Source organism: Pseudorasbora parva, chromosome 14 (assembly GCF_024679245.1).
Source record: "Pseudorasbora parva isolate DD20220531a chromosome 14, ASM2467924v1, whole genome shotgun sequence".
Lineage (NCBI taxonomy): Eukaryota > Metazoa > Chordata > Actinopteri > Cypriniformes > Gobionidae > Pseudorasbora > Pseudorasbora parva.
In genome coordinates, this window is record NC_090185.1 from 25627316 (window position 1) to 25648242 (window position 20927).

The 20927-nt window shown below is 37.5% G+C and overlaps 1 protein-coding gene across 1 annotated transcript in view; it reads right to left on the bottom strand.

Moving 5' to 3' along the window:
* Positions 1-12747, bottom strand: part of nek7 (NIMA-related kinase 7) — a 79654-nt gene extending 66907 nt beyond the window's left edge. The window contains exon 1 of the mRNA XM_067416070.1: positions 12267-12747. The gene's annotated coding sequence lies outside the window, so the exon portion shown is untranslated. The remainder of the gene's footprint in view (positions 1-12266) is intronic.
* Positions 12748-20927: the final 8180 nt, after the last annotated feature.

Genomic DNA, 20927 nt, shown 5'->3' on the forward strand with positions numbered 1-20927 from the left:
CCATCGTCAAAAATTCAATTTATCAGTGTTAGGTGTGATGCAATCGTCACATATTACACTGCAAAAAAAAAAAATCATGTCTCCAAGTGAAAATTTTCTAGAAAATTTTCTAATCACATCTACATTTTTCAGTTGGCCAAATTGAATTTCTGTAAATTGATGCAATTTAAACAGAAATTCAATTTGGCCAATTTTTGATGTGATCAGGCACTAGAAAATGTTATAATGGAGAACAGTGTAGCTGCACTGAAGTGTATACTGTATGTGCGATGTATATAATTTATCTGAATTATTTACATCGCACATACAGATCTACATTTTGAACTAATCATTCATCATTGTAACAGCTTGTTTTTTAGTTAGTAGCTATAAATATGATTAGTGTGAGATTTAAATTACATAAATCAATGAAAGCACGCAGTTCAGAAGCACGAGCACTGCGCATCTCACACACACACACACACACGAAACTGAAAAGTTCAACTGAAGCTCGACACACAGTTGTCTTCTTTTAAAAATAGCGAGACTAAATGATATTACCAGTGCTAATGCCGCTCTCTCTCTTGCATTGCGGTCTTTAATCTCGACATGAGCGTTTAAAAGTTAAAGAACGACACACATTCATTGCCTTTTACCGTTAAATGAGTTTCGCGTCTCTATTAAAATCAACACATTAAGGATTTCTCTCATCCACCCGCAATTTGTGTGATGTTTACCCACCTTACCGCAAATATAACCGCAATCTGCGCATACAAGTCCCTACACAAAAAAAGTATTTCTGCAACATCCGTGTGTAGTTAAATGGACTAAACAAAGCGTCTGTGAAGCAACTAAATATGCACCACTTTATCCAATATTTGTGTGCAATATTTTATATACACACACGGACACACATGGATATATGTGTTTTTATTCAATACTAAAAAGTAGTGCTCAAACAGTTCAAACTAAATAAAATGTTATATTTCATCCAATAGACCTGTCATTTCATTCAGTGTATTTAAATTGAGAATAAAATCTAAACGAAATAACCATTTCAACTAATAGTTTAACGATTTCTCATTAAACATGAAAACGTATCAAATAATAATTTACTAATTTTACGCAATAACTGTGTGAAATACATGATATCAATAAAATAAAATAAAATATTCAAAATATTTTCTATATTTTAATCAATACTGATAAGTGTCAATTAAAAAGATCAGTCTAAATAAAATAATGCGTTACTGAGTTAGGACTAACATTTCACTGGCGACCATTTCAAAGAGTGAACAAATGTTTTCTTGCATGATACAACTGCTTGTTATTTGTGGCCTTAAGGACCCCTGGCTGTACCCGTGACCCTACACGCGGCAGACCCCATCTCACAAGGTCTAATGAGGACTAAGCCATGTCACTGACCACAAAGTTCTCCAGCTAACCTCTGACCACAAACGGGATGTGACAACTTCCACTTCGGGCCTAAATTCCCTTTATTTTCCGCAGCCAGGGGTCAAGGCCACCAGCAGCAATCACGCTAATAGAAGCCTACAGTCCTGAATCTCCCTCCATCTCTAGCTCCTGGGCCCTTTCTTCTCAGCGTATGGAGCGGCTAAAAGTTTGACAACGATTTCAGTGGCGTCCCAGCAATCACTGAACGCACGATACATTATTACCGTTATGCTCCGCATCACGCAAACCCAAAACAACAGATGTTGATCACGCTTCATTTCTCTGGAATATTCATGATGCAATAATCGGACACATATCATAACACGAGTTCTTCTGCGGCCTTTGACAGTTCGTCAACATCACAATTCAGTCGAGGAAAGAAACAGTTTGTGTTTTTCTGCAAGTCTGAATGATACTTAACTATTTCAACACCTTGGTCATGCAAATAGATGTGTTATCTACAATTTATTATTTAAAAAAACATGTCACAATTAAGGATGTGCAAAATAAACATATATTCCATTATTCCATAATCTATATTCCATTAATAAAATAAGTATGAAATAAAAGTAGAATTTAAATAGAACCATTGTACCAAATATTCTGGAGTGAAAGTTGTCTGGCTATCACCAGACCAAGCTTGATCTTTTAAGACTGAACATTAGTCTGGGGAGTCTGTTCTGTATTTTCTACTGCACAAGAGGCGTGATCAACGGGCATAGTTCAAATGACTCCGTACGCAATTAGATAGTCAGACCACAAGAGGCGTGATCAACAGAAGTCGATCAATCGCTTCTCTATCCGTTATTGTGTTAAACCCGCCAAATAGCGCGCCAGGTGGATAAGCTAGTCTGTGATTGGTTCCCGCAAAAGTGTAACAGAAGCAGTAGAAATAAATATGTCCGTTTCCAGACTAAATTGCAGGGCAAAATCAAATCGCCGGCAGATCAGGCTGGGTTTACCCAGTCCAGAGTGATAGTTCATTCAATATAAAAATAATTAAAAAACTAAGAAAATTCAAATAACATAAAAAAACATAACAAATTTACTATTTCATTTAATAGTTGTGCAACATTTCATTCAATGCTAAAATGTGTCAATTAAAAAAGTTGAATCTACATAAAAATTTAACTATTTTAAATAAATATTTGTGCCACATTTGATTCAATGCTAAAATGTGTCAATTTAAAAGCTATATTTTAATCAATATTTGTGCAACAAGTATTAATGAACTTTTTAATTGATACTTTTAGTATTGAATGAAATGTGGCACAAATATTGATTAAAATAGGCACATTTTTTATGTAGATAGAATTTTTAATTGACACGTTTTAGCACTGAATGAAAAATTAATTAAAATAGTTCATTTGTATGTAGATTGAACTTCTTAAATCTACATAAACAAGTATTTTAATCAATATTTGTGCAAAATTTCATTAAATACTAAAAAGTATCCACTAATAAAAGTTCAATCTACATAATTTAACTATTTTACACAAGGAGCTCGCAAAATTACATATTTTCAAAATCGACTACTACTTGGTAGGTTGCCTGAACGAGTAGTCAACTAATTTGTCTTAAAGGTCCCGTTTTTTAACATTTATAACATGAGTTCATGTTTCGTGTGTAAAAATACACAGTATTTTTCACACAATCGACTTATCTGTACAGCACTGTTTCCTCTGTCCCAAAAACGGCCTGATGATTTCCTTGTTCTATGAAGTCCCTCCTTCAGAAACACATAACGAGTTCTGATTGGGCCAGCGCTTCCCGTGTTGTGATTGGACAGCAGCTTAGCACACTTTGCCCGGAAAGGTCCCGCCTCTTACCATAACGGGGAGATGCACACGCTCAATGCGCGCTCTTCTCCACGTGGGAGAGCAACAAGACCACGCCCCCTATTTTGCGTGTTCTTGTGGGCGGAGGGTTAGTCAACAAACGGTTCTAGTGACGTCATTACATCCCTGCACTTCCTGCTGTAGTCCAAACCGGCCGTTCGCTGTAGGCTTTCAAAGGGAACTTCTGCTAAACATAATATCTCGCTTGGCATTGAACTTTGAGCTTTATAATTTTACAGGTATTATTTATGCTCCAACAGCAACATTACACACTAACTAAAGTTTGAAAGATGGAATCACGAAAAACAGGACCTTTAAGAAAGTCATGTAGAATAATTGCCAGATAATATATAGATAAAGTCAACTGAACTAATCAACTAGTGGCAATTAAAAGTGGCAAACAGAAGAAAAAAAAACAAGGTTCAGCCATAGTGCCGGAAGGTTGAACGGAAGTTACCAAGGGGGGCTCAGTGGGGCCGTTTATTGATGCTGGTCGTTCCTGCAGTGAGGAGCTCACAGAAACCCTGAGAGGTCTATTCTCCGCTCCACCTACCATTAGGGACTTCCCTTTCTACGAACCCCTTTTATGCTTATTCATCAATTGCCCTTCACCTCTTTCATGAAAATACATCTGTAAAACTCAAACCATCTCATACCTCCCTCAACTAGCTGCGCTTCTTCCTGAGAACAGAGACCAGAACTTAAAGAGAATGTCTTTGGTGAATCTTTAATGGGGCGCAAAGGATCTGCCCTTTTCATGAGAGATGAGGGTGATGGGGAAAAAACGTTGTAGTTGTACAAAGATCGTAGGGCTTGCTTTGCTCTGTACTGTATGTGAAGGCTGGCACCCATTCGGAGCGATTTTACCATTGAAGATTGCTGTAATGTTGGTGCCCTGCCCTGCCATATTTCATAACATTGTAAATGCAAGCCATTCAAAATAAATGTTGACTCACAAACAAAAGCCTTTTACAAACCAGCTCTTTTTATATTGAATCAAGCATGAGCAGTATGATTCAATAACAAGTGACTCTTATGAACAAGTTCTTTTTAATGAATCAAAACTATACAGGGTATTCGGAATAGTCTTATTTCTGAATCAAATGACTCTGAGCTGGTTCTTTTGAAAAATGTAATTAGTCTAAAATATTGTCCTGTATAATTTATACCATTAGCATTGAGATTTTTTTAAATTTGCAAACAAATTAGACATCTGAAATACTCAAACAATGAGCCTGAATCAAATTGAAATCTAAAAACGAATCAACTATTGGAAAATCTGTTTCAACACTCAAATCATATAAAATATGGAGGTAAAAAGCACAAGACAGCACAGCATCCATTGACTAAGACAATCTACCAGTTTCAACATGATTGTTGAATGATTGTTGAATAACAGCTAACTTTTCTTCATAAATCATGATCCAAATATCCAAATTGGCTGCAATAGGAACTACAATTCTGCCAAAACATCAGTCCTTAAAGCTGATCTCTGATAAATAATGTTCATGTTTAAAAAAAAAAATGTATTTAGTCACATCGAGTTCTACCCAACTCCACCAGTAAAGACAGCAGATATAGTCTTGAGTTCCTCCTGCTGTTGTACTTGGGCAACGGATACTCACAACAAATGACAGTTAAAAAAACACTTTGAATATCATAACAGTGCATTAAAAATGCGCTTGGCCTGTTCACAACCAGTGAAAATGCTTGCAACATCAAACCATCAATATCAATGGGATATTTCTGGCTGAAGCCGGAGGAAAAAAAAGCATGGCTCAGCGCACGGTTTGACCCAGAGACCTGGAGATAGTAACGTGACAGACTCCTTGTTCAAAGAAACTGGCCTGCTTTCATCTCCGGCTTTTTCTCGAGCCGCACTGGCCCAAGCCATCTGCTTTATTCTAATACGGGGCTTAAAGATGCTGGGTTTTTTTCAAGGCTTCCCAAGTACGATAAACAGCCTTTATGTAGCTCACCCCTGTTTACAGCATGCAGTATGCTGTGCTGTAAAATATTCACTGTTAAACTGTCAACGATGCTGGCCACTCGCCCGGCCTTCACAGTATGGTGGCACTCGCCCTCAGTTTACGCCCCATCAGCCCCCCCGCCAATGCCTGCTCGCGGCGAGGCCCGGGAACGGCCCACTTCTCGAGACCTTCCAGAGCAGTTCAAACGCCCCACGAGCTTCCAGGCTTGGCTTCGGGCACGTGTAAAGTTGCAAAGGCACCGCCGAAGGTTTCCGAGTTCCAGCTTGGCATGACTTCTGAAAAGCAAAAAAAAGCACCACAGCCTCCTCCTGCAGCTCTCGAGCCGGCTGTTTGTTTCCCTCACTGATTGAATGCAGAGAGCAGGATCCTGTCGCGGAAGATCCCGGAACGAGGGGGTGTTACGTCTCACTCCAGCCGCAGACCTCGACAGCCCTTGGGCCGAAGGAACTCAGCGGAAAGATGATGAGTGCTAGTATGCCAGGCTGGCGTACCCGGCTATTTGCAACACTTGGGTATTGCGTATTAAGAGAGACAGGCTTTCAAAACACACGGCCTCTTGCCTTCTCTCCGTGTCATCCTGTGTGAAATATTAAGTGTTGTTTGCACCGAGGACGTAAGAAACGCCGATAGCGACCCGTACGGAGAGTCCAAGGATGTTCTTTTGGATCACAGCTCATATTTATTACGGTTTTCTTGTATTTTGTGACCAATGCAGGCTGTCAGCGTCTCCATTACTGAGTTTACTGTGGCATATGCAGAGTAATTATGCTACGAAAGAGTTCATTTCCTGAGGAAATCTATTGAAAAACACGACAAATTTCACAAACACACATCTGCCTTGGAACATGCGAAAAGAAGAACTCAAATTGTGCAGTATAGCCTAAATACAAGTCATGATTACTTGCTGATAATGACAATGTCATACAAATGTATTCAAGGACAAATGTGAGGGTCAACTAAATTATCTACTGTAAAATATTGTGTAAAAAAACTAATGTATTCGTTCAAATCTCATCAACTCTCATCAATAGTGATTAGGTTTGCAAATATCTCAAAGGTTTGCAAATATCCCATTTAGCATTTGATTAAAATTAGTTTTTCAGTAGCCAATTCATAGTTTTCAAGTGACAACACGTTTATAGGAACGCCTAGCCTGGACGCCAGCCGAACTTAGGCCGGAGACACACTGCAAGCGTGGCGTGAGCGCTGCGTTTCTGTTGCGTGTCAGCTGTGTGGTGTTTTCTCTGTCTTTGCACACCAGAAGCGTGTCTGATGCGGCGCTGCTGCTGCTATTAATGTACAGGGAAGCCCTATACTTAATGTTAAATATAAATATATTGCCTATTGATACAGCAAAGACAACGTCGGCAGTAGCCTATTGACCATACAGATCTATGGTATTGACGGCAAAATAGGCTACAGAATATTTCATTATGTATTGACAGGTTTAATATTTCAAAATCGATAATTATGTTGTTTTTTATTATTACAATTTATTATTACTATATCTGCATTTATGTTAACCTACAGTCTTTCAAACATGAAAATGTCATTTATTCGTGTCAAAATGGCATATAAACATCTTTTCCTATTCTATTTTGCCTGGAAATGCTTCCAACACGCTCTCGTGTCGCGTGAAAAATAGGCGTCCCTACTATTTGAAGCATGCACGCGTTTTCCGCGCGGCTCGTACCACGCATGAGGAGAAATTAGGAAACTTTACAATAGCACTGTTCGGACCAATGAAATCATTAGGGCAGGCTTTAGACGATGACGGACATATGATGGAACGGAGAGCTTGCTTGTATATGCATTCACAATTTCTCTCAGAAATGATGATCATGTTGGGTAAGTACTCTGTGTATCATTAAATTATTTAATTTTTTTACAACACCAGCAAAGATTGTATTCCGGCCTGATTCCAGCGCACGTGCAGACAGGGTTGCCAAGTTTTTACAGCAAAACCCGCCAACTACTAGCCCTAAACAATAACTTCTCTGGGGGGGTTCTCCGGGGGAAAAATGTGTGTTATTTTGGCAAGGTTGCCTGCTAAAATTCGCACTCATGGGTCTATATATCACACAATAGTCGCTTCAACCCGCGGACATAGAAAACAACCCGCGGGGGGGGACGCAGACTTGGCAACACAGTGCAGTTGAGCTCTGTTGACATTTGACAATGCGTCCCTTCGTTGCTCTGATTGGTTGTAGCTCTATCCAATTGAGGTCTTTCCTGGTTCGGTTGAAACACGCCCCATAATCACAGCCCAATGGAGCAGTTTCAGACTCATATTCTGACTAGAATTGAGTATGACCACGTCAGGCTAAGGAACACCCACTTGGATGGCAAAACAAAGTTTTCCTCCATTGTCCGCCAGTCATTTTTATCAGGTTTGTAGTCAGTATTAATGCAGTAAGACAGTGATATTAAAATACCAAACTCAATATACACCTTATTGAGATAGCATACACAATATTAGTGCAACACGAGGTTTCTCGTTAAGCGTAATTTTTCCCATCGAAACCGCGCCGCGTTCATATTCTTGGCTCATCTGCTCGCCTGTATATAAGTATGCATCATCAAAACAGTGTAAGCTGAACATGATCTTTTAATAACACTGTTTTAGTACATTACGGCACTTTAAGGGTGGGTTGCACTAATAAGGATCCTGTAGCCTGCCGTCAGTTCTCCCTCCGTCTGCTGCTTGATCACGGTTTTACTGCACAATTAATCTGTTTAAAATTAAGTGGTGCAACAACTCGATTTAAAATAAAACCCATATCAACAAATTAGATTAGCTTTAAACTTTGCTTAATTGAATCCTTATTGGTGCAACTCACCCTTATAGTGTTTTCACGTTAAGGTTTTTAAAAATGTCCCGCTGCTTTAACTGATTGAAATACTGCGGCAGGAGCTGTATATGGATCATCACATATTTTTGTTTTAAGATGGAAATTTGACAGGCTTGTGCTGCGGTTCTATGGTGGTTTTGCCCTGCAAGGCTCGGCGACAGTCACGTGACAAAACTATGAATACGATATATCTAATATCTAGAGTGTTGCGTGGCTGATTTAATGATATATTTTAAATCATTGGATGTAAAGATGTCAATTGATTAGATTAGATTAGATTAAATTAAATGAATACATATTTTAAACAATTGATCCATTTTTAATACACAAAATAAGTTTAAGACATTTTAAAGTGCCCCCTATTATGTTTTTATTTCGAATATCCCCCGAATAGTCGTCTGCTCCTCAGAATCAAAACCAGTAAGTATGATTCATTATTGACGTATACATTTTCTACCGGGTGTTTAAAATAGGTTGTTTTGCGATTGATATTGAAGTTTCAAGCTAACTCACGCTATTGCCATCTTACTAAAATACTTTTGCTAATCAGCTATTGGCCACTATAACATAAAACAGTGTCCATTAAAGCAGATTGTGGCGGCAGTGGCTCAGTGTTTCATGTAGGTTGCCTACTAGGGCTGTCACTTTTTATTCGATATTCGAATAGGCATTTGATCATGACGTGAAATATCCGTAATCGAACTATAAATAAACTATCCGGTTTTTACAGTGCCATGTTGCACCATTTTTTTACAGTGGGGTGCGTTTACATGGAGCACTGTAATCGGTTTAAAAGTCCAAACTGAATGAAAATGCCTCCACAACTGAAGAAGCACGCGCCACGCTCACATGCACCAAGCTATAATGTTGACAAGAGAGGAAAGTACATTTTTCTGAAGGATAAACTTTTAATTTTGCAAGAAGTTATGAAGATAATGTTGGCATAATGACACTGTCCCTAAACCTACCCATGTAAGCAAACAATCTGCATTTTTACATTTTCAAAAAAACTATTTAGACATAACCTGGCAACACCCTCATATTGACAGCGTTTGTCTGCGCCTGACATTAGAATTAATTTTTTTCTGATATGGTTATTACACTTTACAACAAATAAATAGCTTTTATAAAACCGTATAAGTCCTGGTGGTCGTTGAGAGTTGCTATGGCATTGATCCGTGAACACATTCCAGATGGGATGGGTCGTAGATATTTAAAGTTTCCTAATTTTGTTAGGAACATTTCAAAAATGACAGCCCTATTGCCTACAAACGGAAAGGTTGGTGGTTCAATCCCTGGTTCAACCTGTGGAACGCCCACTTGCGACATGAATTTTTGGAGCTGGCGACATACAGCGACAAAATCGCTGGCAGTGTGAACAGGGCTTTACATGGCTGACATCGCCGTCTGTGTATGAATGGGTGAATGTGAGGCAAAAATGTAAAGCGTTTTTGATGGTCATAGGGTCTGTTGAAAGCACTATATAAATGCAGTCCATTTACCATTGTCTGCTGTTCATTGCTACTTTGAGTAAAGATAAAGTATGGAGCTAGATTTGTTTTGCAAACTTCAATGTTACATCATCTCGGCTAATGTATGCGCTGTTATTGATACAGTTAATAATACAGTTCCCACATGTGCACTGCAATAAATCAGAAATATACAGGTTTGTCGATGGACATAATCTTAATCTAAAGGGGTGATGAATCGAGGAATCAACTTTTCCTTGAGCTTTTGATATATAAAAGGCCATGGTAATTTAAGAATATCCTCAAAGTTTCAGAGCTGAAAACTTCCTTGTTAGTCAAAGAAAAGTTTTTATAGACACCAGGCTCAACAAACAGTCCTGTGCTTCTACTGACGTCAGTGCGCGACGAAACACCCCCTCTAAAGCGTGTCTAATCCAGTAGCACTGTCCACCAACTCATGGAGGGCTCGTGCTAGCTGGTCAACAACAATATATGCTGAGGAAGATAGCAAGATATTGCGCTATTCCTAGTTGGGGAAGAACACAGTCACTGCATAAGCTTCCTTCTGAGCCTAATATTAAGAATGAGTGGTTGACCTTTATTTTTAATGAAGTTCCAGCTCACGTGGGAAGACATGTTCACTTCAGTTCACTGCGGGATCGTTTGTAAACAAATCTCCGTTCGATTCTGGATTTGGATCTGTCATGAATGGTGCAACACACCGATGTGAGTAAAACGTGTTTTTATATGTGATAGTATTGCATTGTTATAGATCGTTTTGCTTGTGTACGTGTCTAACAGAACATACCTTTAGCACGCTGGACTCAGACACGTATGGGCCAGGACTCGCAAAAACTTGACCTCCAAAACAAAATTAGGAAACTTTACAACAGCATAATTTTAAAGTCATGCACTAAGATTTTTTTAAATTATTAACAAAACAAACACTATAAACGGACACAAGAAAGAGGTCACATTTCTGTTAATTGGTCAGCTTTGAGGTTTGAGGTTGATGCTAATATAAGCCAAATCTCATCCTGTTTACAGCCTTGCATATAACATGCCACATGCAGCCCCGTTGCCCTACTTTATACTACGGCCTAAATACTCTTTCTGAAGAAAATGGTACATACACACATTTCTCATTTACACACTCCACATTTAAGTAAATTTAATTTACACAATTCTTTCCATCTTATTTTTCCATCAAATTAGATACAACTTTTCTCAAAAAAAATGTGTTCTATCACAAAACACAAACAACTGGTAATCAAACAGTTGACGACACACATTGACTTCCATAGTATTTTTTTTTCCTCTTATGGAATGCATCAACTGTTTGCCATCAAGATTCTTTAAAATCTCTTCTTTGTGTTCAACAGAAGAAAAAAACGCATACAGGTTTGGAACATGGGGGTGTGTATGTAATGACAAAATTTTCATTTTGGGGTGAAATATTCCTTTAAGCTTTCTATGACACCTAATTTATATATATTTTGGATAGGGAAAACACTATCAGGACCCCGACAGTTAAAATATTATTTAAATGTTAACTGAAATATGTTACTCATGTAAAAGTTACACTCATGTTGCTTTATCCGTTTGACTTCCTTTCTTCTGGGGAACTCAAAAAAAAAAAAAATTAGGCAGAAATTTGTTGTTACTGATGGTTACCATCCACTTCCATTGCATCATCTTTCATACAGTGACAGTAAAAGGTGCCTTAGTCTGTCATTCTAATATCAGATTTTGATTTCCACAGAAACATAACAGGTTTGGAAAGACAAGGAGGTGAGTAAATGAAAACGTCTGGGTTGAAATATAGCAAGCCAAGAAACACTATATTTCAACATTTGCATACAACTGTAGCTCAAATTTTGTGCTGATTCATTGTTCTGCGTCACTTACAAAACCTGACTCCACAGTAATTTCACTGAATTTATAAGGTAATAAATTGCATAAACTTCAAATATCTTCTTGGGCTTCGAACATACTAAAATATTTGTGACCAAAATACGTGAAAATAAACTTGGTCCCCTGGTTCACTCATATCATCGCGAACAGTATGAACGAGGTTCATCAGGAACAACACAAAACAAGTATCAACGCGTTCCTGTCAACAGCTGGAAAGTGTTGCCTAAGTAAGAAATCAATCACACTCTCAAATAAATAGCTTAATTATGACTTTTCTGAAGGAACATAGCATTAAAAAGCATTGCTATCTGGTTTTAAAGTTATTTAGCGTATCACAGAGCAATAAAGAGTTATTTCTCATCGCATTTCTACTGCATGTGTCACAATGACAGACGTTAGCTTAGCCACAGTGCTCTAACTAACCGTGCCATGTCACTGCTAGAAACACAACCAACACACTTCAAAACAGCTTCAAACTAACTTTAACAACAGGGCAAGTGGCTTTCTGGATGAGTAAAAACGTTTTGGTGTTATATCAAATCATTTGATTGCTTGTCTCGGGTGAATTACTGCCACAGCAGCACTAGCCTAGCGCGCTAACACAAACTAGCCCAAAGTTCTGTCAACTTTTCCTCAGACTTTTCTGTTATAACATTGATTGCATAAAACATTGCCTAACCGACCCAAAATGTCCGTGTAGCGTGGTAATAAAATCGGAAAAGTGACATAATCTGTTTTTGACAGGAGGGAATGAAGCTAAACTCTTACCAGGAAGTGCCAGCTGAGTTTCACACGCGCTGAACTGGAGCTCGCGCCGATGATGATGATGATGATGATGTTGATAAGGAGGAGGATGATGATGATGGTCTCCCAGTCTGTCAAGGTCGAGCTCCTGTTGAGTTCCTGCGCGACGACGCAACACACACGAGAGCTTTTCGCGCGCGCCTACAGAGTGTGTATTCGCGTCAGTGTGTGTGCGTGTGCGAGCTCCTTAACACACCATTCCCGACGTGTGTGAGTTACACACATCCCAGCATGCTTGCTGGAGAGGGGCGGGGAACTTCACACAGGCCACTAACTTCAACATTCAAAGAGAAAAGAGTAGGCAATGCAGAAAGATGCCATTCAGTTCTATTCTGTCATCATGTACATCTCACATCACTTGTGTTTTCAATGCTAATTAATTTTAGTCTCCAAGTCTATTCTGCTCTATTCTCCAACTATCTCTTACATCAATTCTATTTTTTTCTGTTAACTGTTGTAATTCACAAGTGCTCTGTTATATTCTGAAGGTGTCACTATTCTGTTTCACGTCATCACCTCACAATCGATTCTCTTTTATGAAGGCTACATTCCACTACTCTGTTTTTTTAGTCCACTAATATTCTATTCTGTAAGTTCCACTTGGATTTTATTCTGTATTGCAAGTTTCACCTCACTTCTATTGTAGGCCTAATTTATTTTATTGTATATATTCTTGTATTTTCTTCACTTCACAGTTCTGTTTCATGTCACTTTCATGTCACCACATTTCTATTCTATTCTATTTCTATTCTGTTATATTCTATTCTGCAAATTGTACTATTCAGTTCCACATAACCTCACTTACATTCTAATCTATTGTCTACTATGTAAACTTCACTTCACTGCACTGCACTTCTATTTGATTTTGTTCTGCTTCACCTCAGTTATATTCTATTCTGTAAGTTGCACTTCAATGTTATTCCATTTTAGCAAGTTTCACTTCACAGTTCTGTTTCATGTCACCACATTTCTATTCTAATCTGACTTTGGCAGGGGCCAAATTTATATTGCAAGCCGAATGGGTCAGAGAATCTCTGACTAAGCTCCCCTGTCCCCATGTTGAGAGAAATCAGGAGGAGAGAGGTTCATGTTTCCGCTAGTAGTGTTCCTCAAAATAATTAAAAAACGGTGAAATGCAAACTCAGAATATTATTCAAACCTGCAATAATATGTTAAATAACACAAATATACTTTAAGCATTGGTTAGTTCACCCAAAAATGAAATCTACCCCATGATTTACTCACTCTCAAGTCATCCTATGACATTCTTCTTTCAGACGAACACAATCAGAGTTGTATTAAAAATGTCCTGGATCTTCAAAGCTTTATAACGGCTTTGACTTGTTGTTTCATTTTTGAAGTCCATAAAAGTGCATCTATCCATCATATAACTGCTCCACATGGCTCCGGGAGGTTAATAAAGGCCTTCTGAAGTGAAGTGAAGTAAGTTTAAATTTTTATAGACTAAAATAACTAGCTTTCGGTGGTCAAAGGTATGCAATTCGAGTTACAGCGAAAGAGTAACCCTTAACACATGCTTATTGACAAACACAGAAGCGCATAGGATAGAGCAAAACAAAATACCAGTCATGAAGAGGCGTCAAAGCTTCCGATGCTTCTATTATATCACGTCAAGAGGTTACTCTTTTAGCGCACGTCAGGTTGCGTAGCTCCTATTTTTTTATCTGAAAGATAAAAGTCATATACACCTAGGATGGCTTGAGGGCGAGTAAATCATGGGCAAATCTTTATTTTTGGGTGAACTAACCCTTTAATCTCAGTTTTATTAACTAATGTCTTTGCTGCTGACCTTTGATGATCAACTATATGAATAAGCAAGTAAGTATGTGTTTAACTTTTTTTCCAGCATCCTATTTTGCTGCAGTCCAGAATGGCAGCACAACTGAAGGCTTAAGTTGTGCCCTCTGTACAGATATGATAATGCATTGGCGCAGCATTAGGGTTATTCATTTCACTTTTGATATGAAAGGGCCCAAAAATAACTTTAGTATTTTGTTATTAAAAAACAAACAAGCAAGTCCAGCCCAGATGAGAAAAAGTAACAGTGCGTTGTGACTAAAGCCGTGTTTCCACCGAAATTACCCAGAACAATTTGTCCCAGAAACAGAATTTGGAACTTTTGGTGCGCACCCGGGATCGATTGACGTCAGAGTTCGGTTGGTTTGGATGATGTGAACGCGGTCTTCCGAACTCGGGTGCGCACCCGCGAACCGTACCCGAGTCTGCTTAAGAAGGTGGTCTGGGGTTCGGTTTATGTGAACTCTGGTGCGGTTCGTTGCTGATGTTCGTACTAATCGCTTATTAAAGCCTGAACCTCATTGTCGATCATCGAGCGTATTTTTGTCCATTGTTCTTTCGAATAGCAACCAACTCTTACTGCATGCACCACAACAGACTTTAAAAAATTGTGGTTGAAATAAAATCCTGCTTGAAATCAACCAAACATCATGTTCAGCGCCAAAGTTCCTGGACTTTGAAAAAGTACTACCTCATGAGCAGGGACTTTCTGAGGGGGACATTTTTTACCCGGATCCTTCATTTAGACCAGGGGTGGGGAACGTTGATCCAGAAGGGCCACTCTCTTGCAGAGTTTAGCTCCAACCCTAATCAAACACACCTGAAGCTAATCAAGGTCTTCGGGATTACTAAAGTTACAGGCAGGTGAGTATTTTTTTCAGGGTTGGAGCTAAACTCTGCAAGAGAGTGGCCCTTCTGGATCAATGTTACCCACCCCTGATTTAGACCCTGGTCTCTGTGGTTGAAACCCACTGAGTACCACCCGAAAGTGCCCAAATCCTGGGGAAAGTTTCTGCGGTGGAAACGCAGTTTTAAGTAACAGTTACTTTTTTAGGTAGTAATACAATAGTAGAACGCATTACACTTAAAAGTAACTCTGGCCACACTGCACACATTATTAAAGGTGTGGTTGCATGCAATTTCACTTTTTTAACTTTAGTTAGTGTGTAGTGTTGCTGCTTGAGCATAAACAGCAAAGTTACAAGTTATGGCAGTTTATTGCCTACAAAAACGGCCGGTTTGGACTACAACGAGCTTCTTCCTGGGTTGGTGACATCATAAACCCTTGCTAGTCACTGCAGATGTGACTTCTGCCTGTAATGGTAAGGGGCGTGGCGTTTCCGGACAACCTGTGCTTGGCACTTCAGCCAATAAAAATACATGAAACTACATTTGGCCATCTAACCAATCTAAGACCATTGCGTTTTTCGGAGGGATGGGCGTCATAGAAGCAGGAAGCAAACGAGTCATTTAAAGGACAGTGGAGACAGCGGTGTGGAATAAAGGTAAAATATAAGAAAAATGCAGCGTTTAAAAAAAAAAAGTCTTAAGACATGTTATACTGTGCACCATAAACACAACCAAGCAGGAATAATCCACAGAACCACCCCTTTAAAGAATAGTCTGAGGAACATGATGAAGAGTTCAATGTGTTGCCCTGTCCTCCAAATCTCAATTGTATTTATAATTTTATTGTAAAAATGTCTGGTTCTAAAACAACTACACTTTTATCATTGAAGTAACATATGTATAATCTTATCATTGAAACATCTTAATAAACATAAACATCATAATTTGTTTTGATTCACGTTACACCACCATTATTTATCCACCAACTTGTGATTTTGGAGTGAATAGGCCTGAATTACCTGAGATTGCCAGTTCCAAGTTTGTACATACAACACAATAATCTTGCTAGTGTCAAATTAATGTTAAAAGGAAGGCTGTTTCTTGTTTAAATCGCACAACAACACTCAAACTGTCTCAATATAAACAATATTGTGTTGTCAGCAATAAAATTGCTGCAATAAGCCGAGATGATACTATACAGTACTATTACATTCAATCAGAGCATTTGAGGGGAGCATTTTCTGTTCCGTATAAGGAAAGTAACAATGTTTTCTCCTACATTTTGACAGTTGATAATCAACAAGTGTTGTGCGCTGCTTTTCTTTCTTTTTTTCTGTCTTGACACTTCAATAGCAGTTCTGCTAACCTCCTCACAAATACCATATAAGAAAGGTAAAGCACACACTGTGTGTTTTCCCCTCTTCTTGAACAAGCGTTGAAGATTAAAAGAAATGTCTGCGAAAAATCTGTCAATTCTGTTGGCGAATAACGGCAAGCTGGAATTTAATGGCATGAGTTATATTGGGCTCCCTCAACACCCACATTTTGCTCTCAATGAGATCAATGCTGCTTCATGACAGATAGGGACTGTCTTTAGTATCTTCAAATTTTTGGTTTCTGAGGGAATAATTAGATAGATGGATAAGAAGCAGCTCTTGTGACTGCACACTGGAGCTCTGGTTCAACACCACAGTCTGTTGTCTTGAAATCTGTGTAATAATCAGATTGTGTCGATTGTTCTAAAAGTAGAACGGCGGCAGTTCCATAATATTAACTCTCTCTCTCTTTCTCCCTCTCTCTTTTTTTTTAGATATTTGTTTTGCCAAAATCCTTGTTTGATTTCATATGTTTCTGGAATGTAGATGAGCCTCCCCGTGTCTTTTTTCGGGTCTTGTTTGTCTTTACCCCCAGACAATGAACTTTTTTGGCAGAGCACGAAAGGGTCGCGCTGTAGTGAATAAAAAAACAATAAAAAAAAAAACAGCCAGCTTGATTTTATTTATTATTGCGGCTGTCAATAAAAAAAAGTTACCCAAATCAAATCTTCATGTCTACGTGCATATACGTAAACACACACACTTACACGTGTCCTTTTGTCTGTTTCTGTTCATTTGTGTCTGTAGTAATGGTATTCGAGACAGCTTTGTTTTATATGAATGTACACATTTTATTGTCACTTGAGGACCATCTTTTAGGTAATAGCACACGTTCCTAAATGACACAATTTTAAAGCTGAGCTTTCCATGAATCTCAGTCTTAATATTTCAATATTTCATAGGGTCATAATGCATTATTTAAGCATTGACTAATACGTGTGCGAAGCTTTAAAATAAATGTACATTTACAGAATGTGATGAATTAAAATCAAAGCACTAATAATTTTAATGACACTTAATAATGTCCTTTGAATTGATCAATATGTGATAAAAAAAAAACTATGATTAGAATTGATTAATTTCAGTTTGGATGCATAATTTAAAAATTGTATGATATTGGAAAAAAAACTGTATTATGATAAATAAATACATTTATAAATAAATTATATATATATATATATACACAGATTTTTTGTCAGTCGCTTTTGTGCATTTCTCATCCCAACTGAAATTCTCAAAGTGACTTGTTCAACCTTCACATTATCAAATCATCAAGCAATTTCACGTTGTTTTGAACAAATTGCAAATGCTTTGGTACAGTCATGCAATTGATTATTGTCTGCTGTTTTCTACATTATCCAATTGCTTGTGTCATGTTTATTCAAATGTATTATACTGGTTCTCATTGAATAGTCTAACGGACCCAACATATCAAAACATACAGTATATGCATTAGTCCCTTGCAGCAGTCGATAAATGCAAAATGGTTCAACTAGATTTCATAAATGTATTGTGTATTTTCTATATATTTCTATTAGTCCTAAATTTCCTGAATTGATAAATCGTCGAGGTGAATTTTGAATTTCAGTAATGAAGGGAAATGTAAATCAACCAATGATGAGCCACCTCATGAAAGGTGCCAAGCATATATAGACAGCCAAGATTGTAGACATGTTTCTGATGAAGTAAGGGCCACTTGTGGACCATGTTCTAAATCATGACTTTATCAGACAATGTTCAATATACTGTAATACTGGACACTTACTGTAATGCTATATTACAGTAGTTGCTATATTTTGGAAAATGGTTATAAAATATGACAAGAACTCGGGAATTGTAGGTAAGAATTGGTTAAAAAAACTTTTTTTCCCCAAATTTGTTTAGATGTTCTTTATATATCAATACATAATTGAAATTTAAGTACTAATAAAATTTGAGTGTCTGTAGACCTCTCACGACTGTTTTAAAGACAGCTCATTATTTCCATTCACTCCACCTTCTTCCTTCTGGGCTCTTTCCAAAGCCACGCCCCCAAAACACATGAACGCGCCACACTGACCGCTCAGCTGGAAGACGCATTATTGACCTCAGAAGAGCAGTGTGTATGTAGTCACATCATGTCAGAATCACATGTAATAAAACATCTAACTTTATCAGTATGAATAAAAACAAATAAGATGTCTTTTATACTCACTATCAAGCTAGAATACCGAAACTGGTAAAGTTTAAAATATATTTTTGTTTGATTAAATAACAAGTTATATTTATAAGTCAAAGAAAATGGGTAGCATTGATAAAAAATTTTTTTCCAATAACATCAGTTTTACTGTGATGAAGATGAATTTCGTGTAAGATTCATAACATATACTGTGTTTTGCATGTAAGAGTTTCCATGATGAAAGCATTGCTGATTAGTAGCAGCTAAAGCTAACTTAGTTCTAAAAAAAGTTCCTGGATGCGATGTACTAGCTTTTACACATCCATTTTGTTATCTTAAGTTAAATTTTGCGAAATTCAACACGACAGTGGTCAACTTGAACTAAGCATATTGAGTATTTATCATCTCTACTAATGGCTAAATGTATAATATTGTAACTTTATTCTAAGTAATGTCAGGTTAGCTATATTAGGCAGCTACATGTGCTAGTGATACATGCTTCATGAAAACATAAACTGAAAAAATGTATAATCAAAATGAAAGATTACCTGTCCAGCAGAAATACAGCCATCAAGGAGTCGCTTTTCAGCCCCTTAGGTCCCTCAGTTCTCGCCATCGTTGGAAAGCCACGCTGATATTTACTCGCGTTTGATTTCTTTGTTTATCCAAAGACTTTTTGTGCATTGCCTTTACATGTAGGCCTACTGTCTTCCTTTTTTTTTTGCATTGTTTGCCTTCGCTGCCTGCAAATCCCGGCACCGTGCATTTTGAATGCTTATTGACATATAAAGAAAGTTTAAACAAATTTGGACAAAGGTGTTTTAGATCATTCTTACCTACCCTACCTTTAACCTGTTCACTGCCATCCCCCTTTTTGAAAATATACATGAAAATTCACCATCCAAACTTAAATGGTTGCAATTCAGGAATGCTTTGGAATATAGACATTGGTCTCATTTTAAAGAAGACAGTCAGCAGAGTATTGCTCAAGTGAAATCATGTCAAAGAAGTAAAATTACTATCTGTAAAATTACTATCAAATCAAAACCATATGTCTAATCAATTTGTGTTCCAAATTTAAAGTAGATATCACAAAAATTGAAGTTCCCATGAGATTTTGTATATAGCTTTCTAATGACATGTCAACATTAGATCAGGATAAATATAGGATATAATTGTTTTAAACATGCAGTAGCAGATGGGCCCACCGGTGGGCCAGTGACAGTTAACAGGTTAAACTGTGTCAGAACAAATTCATCTTGATAATGTCAGATAACTTTGGTAGAAAGGTATGTATTAAATAACAATCAACCAATCAGCTTTTAAATGCAAGCACACAATTTGATAACACCAATTTAGGTCAACCAATGACCAAGCGATGCTTCATTTTGTTCAGTATGTGTAAAAGGTCACAATAGCAATTAAAGAAAAAACACTTCAGGTCAAAGTGTCTGAATAATTTTGCTCCCAGATTTGTATAACTTTTGCTGGTATAGACCAACGTATGAGGAATTTTTGGGTATAATATGTCACAACTTACTAGATTTTGCTATCCTCACTTACATGCATGAACTATAGTGTCCAGTAAAATATTATGTCTGGTGTCTGAATCATTTTTGGTTTGACTGTATACAGTAGGCCTATGTGTATATAGAGAGTCTTGTATTTTCATTATATTGTAATGATATTGTACTGCAATTTGTTGACAGACCAACAGTAAATACTGACCAGTTGGTATTGTTGAAATTTAAAATGTATATATGCCATCAGATAGAGCACACTCTTGTGAATTTTCAATTATTGTCATCAAAATTGTAGCCATAGTTTAGATCTGAAAATACCGATGGACTAGTTGACTAGATGGACTATGACTAAAGATTCTGACTGTCTTGTATGTGAACAATGATATAGGGACTGGTGTGTTCATTGACATAAATACTTACTTTTGAGAGCTATTTCCATGCTTTTGCAAGTAATCCAAAGTGTGATGCTGTTTGTGTGAACTGTTTAGACTGGTTTGCAATTCTTAAGGATGTTTAAAGAAATGTGCCAAAGTGACTGAGAAATACTATAATATAGATGTAGCTGCTTGCATTTTCAACAATTTTCATCCAGACATTCTAGAAAATTTCACAATTAATTAGAAACAGATAGATAGACAGACAGACAGACAGACAGATAGATATAGATAGATAGATAGATAGATCTAAAGATAGACAGACAGACAGACAGACAGACAGACAGACAGATATAGATAGATAGATAGATAGATAGATAGATAGATAGATAGATAGATAGATAGATAGATAGATAGATAGATAGATGGATGGATGGATGGATGGATGGATGGATGGATGGATGGATGGATGGATGGATGGATGGATGGATGGATGGATAGACAGACAGACAGACAGATATAGATAG